Here is a 9,742-nt window from a genome sequence, read left to right as displayed (position 1 = left end):
TTTCTTAGCGACGGCTCAAAATGATAACCTAATGGGTTCTTACGGTAATCCAACATTGAGATCTTCACTGCAAGACAGAAATTAAAACACAGAATCCAGATGACATCGTACGTCTTTCATTTATTCTAAGTATTTCCTACAAAAAGGAAACATTCATAGACATTTAGAAGCCCTTCACGTTAATTCCACTCCGACTTAATTAATACAGTCTAGCCCACATTAAAGGTTATTGTCTACGTGTTTAAATGTAGAAGTATTGGATGTGAAGACAGCTAGGAATCTTGCCAATTTGCCATCAGGAATTTAAGCTCGGACCAGCCATTTTCACCGATGAGCGTCGAGGAGGTCTGCCAGTCGTCACGTTGTGGAAGCTGGTACAACTTATCTTCATTGACGCCATACAACTCACCATCCACCGTGAAGAAAAGGAACTGAAAATCATTCCATCCCGTCGAGCCAATGAGTGTGGCCGATCCTAACCAGCTGTCACCTGCGTGTTTGGGAGGACTCCTCTTGTATAACTTGCCGTTTTCGACGCCGAATAAGTTTCCCTGTGCATCGAAGAAGAGGCGCTTGAAGACCGACCATCCACCTGACCCCACCAGTGTGGCGGATCCAAGCCAGTTGTCATTAGCAGCTGTTGGCGGACCCCTTTTGTAAAACTTATCGCTATGAACGCCATACAACATTCCGTCAGGGTCAAAGAAAAGGAGCTGGAAGTCATCCTATCCCCCAGTTCCGATAAGGGTTGCTTGAGCAATCCACTCCGTTGACGAGGTGCCTTCACGTAATGCCCCCTTGTAGAACTTACCATGTAATACTCCATACAAGGTGCCGTGTGGATGAAAGAACAGGAACTTGAAGTCGCCCCAGCCTCCACTGCCTAATTCGATGGCTGATCCGATCCAATGTTCCTTGGAAAATTGAGGTTCAGGATATATTTTGTAGAGTTTACCATTTGCTACTCCATAGAACACCGGACAAGGAGCGCTGAATTGAAAAATGATAAAAAATTAACATTTTCCTTGCCATTCCTTTGCCACTCCCTTACAATATTCCTGTTTAAAAAATTGTCTTGGGTTACTTTTTTTTATTAATGTAGTCGTTGTTCATCAAACGGGTCTGGTGTTCTTTATTTTTTTTTAACTGCAGCATGTTAGGCACAATTGGGTGCAAGTGTCTCCAAATTACTAATAAACTACTTGCTGTTATTGGCCACATCTCGTCAGCCGCCACTTTTGGCTTAGAATTTTCTATAACTTTATTTTTTTACGATTTCAAAGCGACAGGGGCTATCGCTATCCTAGCAACGACCTCAAATAAAGGTTATTTTCTTGAGAAAATTACAATCACTGAGATACAAAATACCTTAAGTAGATGCTATCTACCGTTACAAAGTTTGTAATTAAAAAACTCTCTTCAACCTCTTCTTCATGGTCCTTACCAGGTAATGGTTACGCAGACACTCAATAGAAAGCAGATTACAAACTTGACGCGCATGACTGATCTGTAACACAGGGAAGGGAAATTTTAAAATTGTATTGTATTGAGTATAGATTTAGAAAAATTCCCTTGAGAAAGAGCAGGTTAAAACCTGCCCTTCTGTAACACAATAGGAACTCGATCAGCAAGAGCCAGTTGAAGAGCTTTAATGTAACGATGGCATGAGCAAAGAGAATTCAGATTTTGATCATCGAAGTAAACTAATGATTGTCCTATATTCTTCATGCAGTGTTTCCTAACAAAAATGGAAAACATTTTCTGCGTCCGTTTGTATCTAGTTTTGGTTTTAGCATAAATTTACCGTACTCTGTTTTGAATCCGTGAATTTTATTGGCTCTATGACACTTAGGATTTCGCTTTCGATTTCTATGAGGTGATAGTTTAGGGCCTTCGGCCTCATCAACTATCGCCCCATAGAAATTTCGACCCTATAATCTAATTGTCTATTGTATCAGTCAAAGTCGGTTAAATCTTAAAAATTCACCTTCATGAAATGTCGCGCAAAACTGAATTCATTAAGAGGATCTCGAACTAGTCAATAGGAATATTAGCACCACATGTAAGGCCAAGAGAAAAAGTCTCTTTATTTTTTCATAGTAAAGCTACAATATATATCATGCGAATATTCAGCTCAGTAAAATGATTTTAGCTAAGATTTTTGTCTACACTTTTTTGCAATCGAAAGTTACATCTATCAGTTTATCTTTGTGCACCTTTGTTTATGTCAATAATAAAAAAAAAGAAATTCGATCAGGGCTCCATCGCTTCATAACCTCCCCGTTACAAGTACAACAGTTCTACTGATGGAGTTATGAAGCCACATACATAACTAACAATGTTCAGTCTGTAGACATCACAGCTGTATCAAACTTCTGTAAAACAGAGTCTGGCTGGGAGTGCTTGAATTTCCAGTTGTCGGTTAAAGCTAGTTAAATTTTCGGCGATTTCTCGGCGCTATTTTGTAAAAACTTTCTTTATTCTGTAAGGCATTTCTTCGAGCGCAGCACAACTGAGGCTTCAGTTGTCACGCGTTGTTGATACACTCAGAAACAATACTATAGAAGGTGAAATTATCTTCAGCAAATGTCTTCCTGCGCGTTAGCCCCAGCGAAGAAAAAATAGACTACAAGAAGAAAGAAAGCTGATTCTTTTGGCAGGGTTGGGATTCAAACGCACAAGGGACTGAGCTACTAAGCCAGACAAGGGCTAATCTTAATTAATGTGGCAATTTGTGGCAAGGGCAAGATTGTACTGCAATACAATTGAAATTACTAGGGTCAATTTGCTGATTTCTAGCTTGTAACTAAGCCCGTTAGCCCATAGAAGTCATAGCCTAACGGATGGTTAGGTTGGAAACTCTCTCACTGAAAGAGGATTTCTAAAGAAAATTCTTACCTTTGTTGTGAAAATCTTTTGGCTGACCGAGTCACAACTCACACTGAATTTCTCTTGTTGTAGAGTGGTGGTTGGCTCAACCTAACGAGACAGATAGTATCAAACTTTTCAGTCGCAATTTTAAATTAGTTGCAACGGCTTGATTTGTTGTTTCAACAGCACGTGAAAAGTCACAGGTTGAGCAACTATTTACAAACAGCCAAACAGCTGTGCTCATATAAAAGCCCAAATATATGTACAACAGATTACTAATAAAGCAAACTCTACCAATCTTCATAACTGTCGTAAAACAACTACCAACAGACCTTCAGCGATCCTTATCACACAACGTAATCTTTTTTTTCCAAACACCCAATTTTTTTAAGATTTGTCAGCAGACTCACAGTACTCGTAGAAATACAGTCGACTCCCGATAACTCGAGCCCTCGCTAACTCGAACCTCGCGCTAACTCGAAACCAAAATCGATTTTCCCTGGATTTCCATCATATATTTACTGTAATTTTACCCTAGGTAACTCGAACCCTCGATAACTTGAACCTCCCGCTAACTCGAAACCAAAATCGATTTTCCCTGGATTTCCGTCATATATTTACTGTAATTTTACCCTAAGTAACTCGAACCCTCGATAGCTCGAACCTCCCGCTAACTCGAAGCAATTTTCGTTTCCCTTCAGGTGACTTTCTATATAATTTTACCCTCGATAACTCGAACCATGTCTGTCAATACGTGACAAGCCAAAACAGACAGTGAACCGTAGTCCAAAACGTTAAATTTATTTTGAAGCGGCTGTGTGGTTTATACGAAATTAAGAAATGTATTGTTACACTAAAACTTGATGCATGAGCTTTGAAAATGTAAAACCCAGAAGCCCGACATTGTTCTCTTTAAAAAACCTGTACAGTTCACAGTTCCTGGACTTCTCCCTGCTGCTTTTTCACATTACGTCACGTTCCGATTTATACAGTAATTTAAAGATGTATTGTTTTACTTTCACTCGACTTCTCTATTCTGTAATTAAATCTGATTAAAATGTACACTGCATGAAAAAAAAAAAAAAAAAAAAAAAAAAAATTGAACGCCTTATTTCGAGTCATTTGTTCCCAACTGCGGATTAGCTTTTACCTGGGAACGATTACCCTATTACCTGGGAACGAGCGAGCGATGGCTGCCAAGTAACGAATGTTGCCGGTCGTGGCAAAACCGCGAAACGTTCAATGCCGGACGGGAACAAAGAATGTTTCTGCAGAGTAGCAGAAACAGATTTTTTTTTTGAAAACAAAAATTGACGCTGGAAACAATGTTTACAGAAACTTACACGACATGCTTATTTGACAGTCAAATCTTGTTTTGTAAAAGAGCAGGAAGTGTTGGCGTCAATACTGTAAATCACTACCTCAAAAGGCTGTGGCTGGTTTCCATAGCAACCATTTCGAGTAAAACTTTCAAAATGTAATTTCTCTTCTTGAGTGCAACAGCACGCAATTAATCTTTCTTCACCATATTTAAACAAACTTTTTCGTCCATTTTAGGGTACCATACCACTTTAAAGAGCCATGCCAGCCAGGAATTGTTTCAGCGCGATCGCGGTCCTATTTAGGAACAGAAAATAGAACGGCCGAACACCATGATCTTGCAATCGACCGGAAAAACAAAAACGAAACGGCACCGTCAATTGGCACCTCAATTTTACTGGGTAAGAATACAATGACCTTTAGGCCAGCACGCCTGTCGTAATCTTTACTGAGCCGTTCAAACGGAAAGGCAAGCCCTTTGCAAGAAAGGCAAGCTCTTTTAGTTTCAAGACTCTAGAACTCAAAAATAACCCCTGGGTTATTCAGAGTCAAACCTATGTACGTAAAAATCAACGTCGCCACAGCTCCATAGCAGCCCGTCTAAGTCCAAAACGACCGCTCTTTTACCAAGCAAGAATACAATAACCTAGACAAACAAGCTCGTCGAAATCTTTACCGATCCGCTCTAACTGAAAGGTTGTTTAATTTCAAGACCTTAGAACTCAGTAACAGCTTTCGTTATCCACAGACCGAATGAAAGACCAGTACTGCCTGTTAAACTACTCTGGCCCCAACCAGAAAATCACCAAAATTTTATTGATCTGCGGCAAGAAAAACAAACAATTTCAAATTGTTTGTTTTTGATACGCTGGTTCTGACCAAGCCACCGCGGCTGCAACCGGCGCAGCGCAGATTGGTGAGGGCGAGTTGAATTTTACTCGAGAATTTCTTCCCGCAAATAAATTTTATTTCAGTTCTCGCGGAAATAAAATATGACGTCTCATCTAGGCTGAGAGCGGCGGAAATCGAGGCTACTGAGTTTCGACTACATACTGCAGCCAGGCGAGGAAGTCGCCTGGTTACGCCTCACCTCACCTCACCTCACCGCTGTGATTGGTTGGTTTTTAACAGCTGTAATTAGCGCATTTGGATCCTCTCTGTTTCGGTGAGTTGTTTCTTCCATCTATGAATTAAGACGAACCTAATGGTTGGAGGGAAATGGCGCTTGTACAAGAACAAAAGTTCTCATTTCTTTTATCCCATGAAATTAGCTCACTCGCTACGACTTCCACTCGCGAAAAACGCCTGTTCCTCGTTCTTTTCTCCGTCTAACTAATATGGGGGAGGGGGGGGGGACAGGGGGGCGGGAGCCCGGGAGAATAGGGGGCGGGAGGGGTACGGGAGGCGGGAGAGGAAAGGGCGGGAAGCGGGAGTTCTAAGAGGGCGGGAAGCGGGAGAGAAATGCGAAACGCTAATTTTTTTAATTCAACAATGCGTTAGAATACTTTCAAAAACAAGAACCCAAAATACATTTGACTTCCATTCCTTTGACTTCCACACCGCTTCCGTGCCTTGATGACTTAATCAGTGAGTATAATGGCGTTCTTAGTTCCATACTTGATATCCACGCTCTTGTAAAAACCAAAACAATAACTCTGCGTCCGGCTGCACCTTGGTATTCTGAAGAAATAAACAATTTGAAGAAAGATCGCAGGAGACTGGAGCGGCGTTGGCGAAGGACCAAACTTCCAGTCGACCGCCAGTTGTTTATTGATCAATGCCGTGTAGTCAACTTTTTAATTTGTTCTTCCAAGAGAACTTACTACACTAAGCTGATCAGTGATAATCAGACGGACTATAAACTTCTTTTCAAAACAATTGACAGTCTATTACATAGAAAGTGTGATATACCATATCCGCCCTGCAACTCGCCTTCGGATCTCGCAAATAAGTTCGTCGAGTTCTTTTCTGATAAGATCACCAAAATACGGGTCGACTTAGACAATGCAGCTCTCATCATCCATCAAGTTCCTGAAGTTAACCGGGTCTGTCCTTATACGTTTGATGAGTTCAGTTTGGTAGATGTTGACGAAGTCCGCAAATGTGTTGTGAAATTATCTTCCAAGTCATGTGATCTTGATCCTCTTCCTGGCTATGTCACAAGAAATGCTTTGAGCACACTGCTTCCATTTATCACCAAGATTATAAATACTTCGTTGCAATCTGGCCAAATACCCTCTCAATTAAAAGTTGCTAAGCTACGTCCTCTTCTTAAGAAGCCTTCTCTGGATCACACGCAGTTTTCAAATTATCGCCCTGTTTCGAATCTTACTTTTCTCAGCAAAGCAATTGAGAAGTTGGTTGCTAACCAACTGATCTCTTATGTTAACAACAACAACCTGAATGAGCCATTACAGTCTGCCTACAAACAGCATCATAGCACAGAAACGGCTCTCATTCGCGTGCATAATGACATCCTCACAGCAATTGATAAACGTAGAACGGTAATTTTATTACTTTTGGACCTCTCTGCTGCTTTCGATACTGTTGACCATGATATTCTCCTCTTCCGTCTACAACAGCGCTTTGGAGTTACTGGCAAGCCGTTACTATGGTTTAAATCGTATCTGTCAAATCGCATGCAGTATGTCTCTGTTGATGGTGCAGCTTCCTCAGATCATGCTCTTCAATGTGGTGTTCCACAAGGATCAGTGTTGGGACCCATTTTGTACGTTCTTTACACTTCACCCCTTTCAGACATTGTAAAAAAATTCAACTTGAGTTATCATTTTTATGCTGACGATTCACAACTTTATCTGTCCTTTCAGCCAACTATACCCAGTGATAAGGATTTAGCTGTGTCCAACATCGAGCGCTGTGTACGTGAGATTGATCACTGGATGTTGATTAATCGTCTTAAACTTAACAAGGATAAGACTGAACTTCTAGTGATCTCCGCAAAACATCTACCGAGACCAACCCTTCAAGAAATCTCTGTCGTCGATGAAACCATCTGCTCGTCACAGAAAGCAAGAAACATCGGTGTCATTTTTGACCATCATTTTCGTTTTAATGAACATATTGCAAGTATTTGCAAATCATCTTTTTATCATCTCCGTAATATCAGCAATATAAGGAAGTACCTGTCATCGACCACCACTGAAATACTTGTTCATGCGTTTGTTTCTTCAAAATTGGATAACTGTAATTCTCTACTCTATGGCTTACCAAACTGTCTTTTAAAAAAGTTACAGCACGTCCAGAATGCCGCTGCTCGTCTCATCACCCTCTCTAGAAAACACGAACACATCACACCTATTTTGTTTAATCTCCACTGGCTTCCTGTTAACTATCGTATCATCTTTAAAATTCTACTCATCACGTACAAGGCCCTAAACGATCTGGCACCTTCATACGTTCGTGATCTTCTCACTCCTTACACTCCGTCTCGTCAGCTACGTTCATCTTCTAAAGAACTTCTTTCCATTCCGCACTTCAATTTGAAAACATATGGCGCAAGATCTTTCTCTGTAGCAGCTCCTACACTTTGGAACACTCTTCCGTCTGACATCAAGAACAGCTCCTCAGTGTCCCTTTTTAAACATAAACTAAAAACGTTCCTTTTTAAGAAAGCATTTTTATAACTTTTTAGCGACATTTTTTTATTTTTACTTTATTTGTCTTAATTGTTTTTAATATTTCTAACTGTAAAGCGCTTTTGAACTTTTAGGATATTGGCGCTATATAAATATTTTATTATTATTATTATTATTCCATTAAACGTCTTCTCAGTCACTTCTGAGACTTCTGAGCAAACAAACAAACGAAAATTTGCGCTTGGGCTGAAAAACAGGCTTACATCCGGTGAAATAGTAAACCCGTTTAGAGTGGTTACGTCATAAGTCACGAAATATCAAGCGGCATGAGTGCACGTGTCGCGTAAGCTGTCAAATTGCAAAAAGGTGAGACTACCTACTTCCATGATTTAATTGTCTGAAGTAGTAATGGTGGCTCATATGAGCGGTAACCAATCAGGAGCCGAGAAAGACAATAGGCTATTGTTTGGAGAACAATGGACGCTATTGTTTTCCAAATCCAAGATGGCGCTATTTATTTTCAGCCAATCAGGAGCCGAATTAAGAACAATGGATGCTATTGTAATAGTAGTAGTAATAGTAATAGTAATAGTAATAGCTAGTAGTAATAGACGCTTATATGAACGGTAACCAATCAGGAGTCGAATTAAGAACAATGGATGCTATTGTTTTCCAAATCCAAGATGACCGCCACAAATTTCAGCCAGTCCGGAGCCGAATTAAGAATTCAAGATGGCGGCGCCCACGAAAGTCGGCCATATTGGAAAACAGCCCACCAGCCTCGACGGAGGACTGGGATCGGTCTCACGGATTTCCATGGCGACACAAATCACGCCAGGGTCACGCAAAAAATGTCATGCAACTTCAAACTCGATACTTACAGTGTCCTGTGGTCTTAAACGACAGAGGTCTGTCCGGCAAGCGGCCATGACGAAGACCGAGAGACTTGGGTCCGAGTCTAGCCTATATAGGGGTGGTGCAAAGCATCATGGGACGATTACCTCATCGGGAACCAATCAGAATACTTACAGTGGTTGGCTTCCCCAGTCCCCCTCTCTTAAGGAGAGCACTAAACCAAATATCACACAATGTCAAATGTCACGAACTTTAATAACAAATCTTTTGCGCTAACATTAAAAGATATGACGTCATTGCCATGTTGATCGAGTAAGAAGACCGGTTTCTATCGTCATCGCACAATGTTTCAAACGAACTTCAATGTCCAAAACGTTTGCGCTAAAATTACAGAAAGCTGGTCATTGTGTCTCAAATAAGATAACACTATCAAAAATGGAACAGAAATAATTTGATCTAGCGTAAATGCAATCTTTGACGAGTAACGAATAATAAGCGAAGACAAAAATTTATAGGCTAAAAGGTGAGAAGAAAAAATACCATTGAAATGCTTCAAGTGAAAATGAATTGCTAATGGCAGTTTGCAATAAAATCTAAACTCCTTGATCTCGACTGTTCCCTTGAGAAAAGCATCATTCAAAGGAATCTTGAACAAACAAAAGGCATTTTGGGCGACCATTGAAGAATTAACATAATTAGTCAGAGATGAAACATGGAATAAATTAAAACCGAAAAGCACATGTTTAGAAGCTGAAATCATGATAGACTGTATCTTAACCCTTGAGAACAAAATCAAAGGAATTTCAAACAAACGTTTCGCGCTTGAAGTAAAGATTTAACTTCATTTACAAACACTGCAAATCGCTCCTAATTCAGCAATTATACTTGTCTAAGCGGGTTTCCAATAGCGCCAAAATAAATCACTTACATCAAATATCGTCCTTTTACTTCAAAGCGTCACACAACTAGCAATCGCTCAACTCCATAGCCACGAAGACAGGGAAGAATGTTACGCTTTAGAAAAGAAGACGTGTGCTGAACGTTGTCACAAGTAAAATGAATTCTCTCAAGACCGATTGACTTATAAACGGGTATTCACA

The 9,742-nt window shown here is 40.3% G+C and overlaps 1 pseudogene across 1 annotated transcript; it reads right to left on the bottom strand.

Annotated features, from left to right (window-relative positions):
* Nucleotides 1-213: 213 nt before the first annotated feature.
* Nucleotides 214-1,764, bottom strand: LOC145463398 (uncharacterized; annotated as a pseudogene). Its single transcript, XR_014041329.1, has 2 exons — nucleotides 1,445-1,764; nucleotides 214-990 (listed from the first exon to the last, which is right to left on the bottom strand). The product of XR_014041329.1 is annotated as an uncharacterized LOC145463398 (transcript).
* Between the last annotated feature and the right edge of the window lie 7,978 nt (nucleotides 1,765-9,742).

The sequence above is a fragment of the Orbicella franksi genome, chromosome 12, assembly GCF_964199315.1.
Source record: "Orbicella franksi chromosome 12, jaOrbFran1.1, whole genome shotgun sequence".
NCBI lineage: Eukaryota > Metazoa > Cnidaria > Anthozoa > Scleractinia > Merulinidae > Orbicella > Orbicella franksi.
Note: the sequence above shows the minus strand (reverse complement) of the source record. Positions and strands in the feature narration are given on the sequence as shown.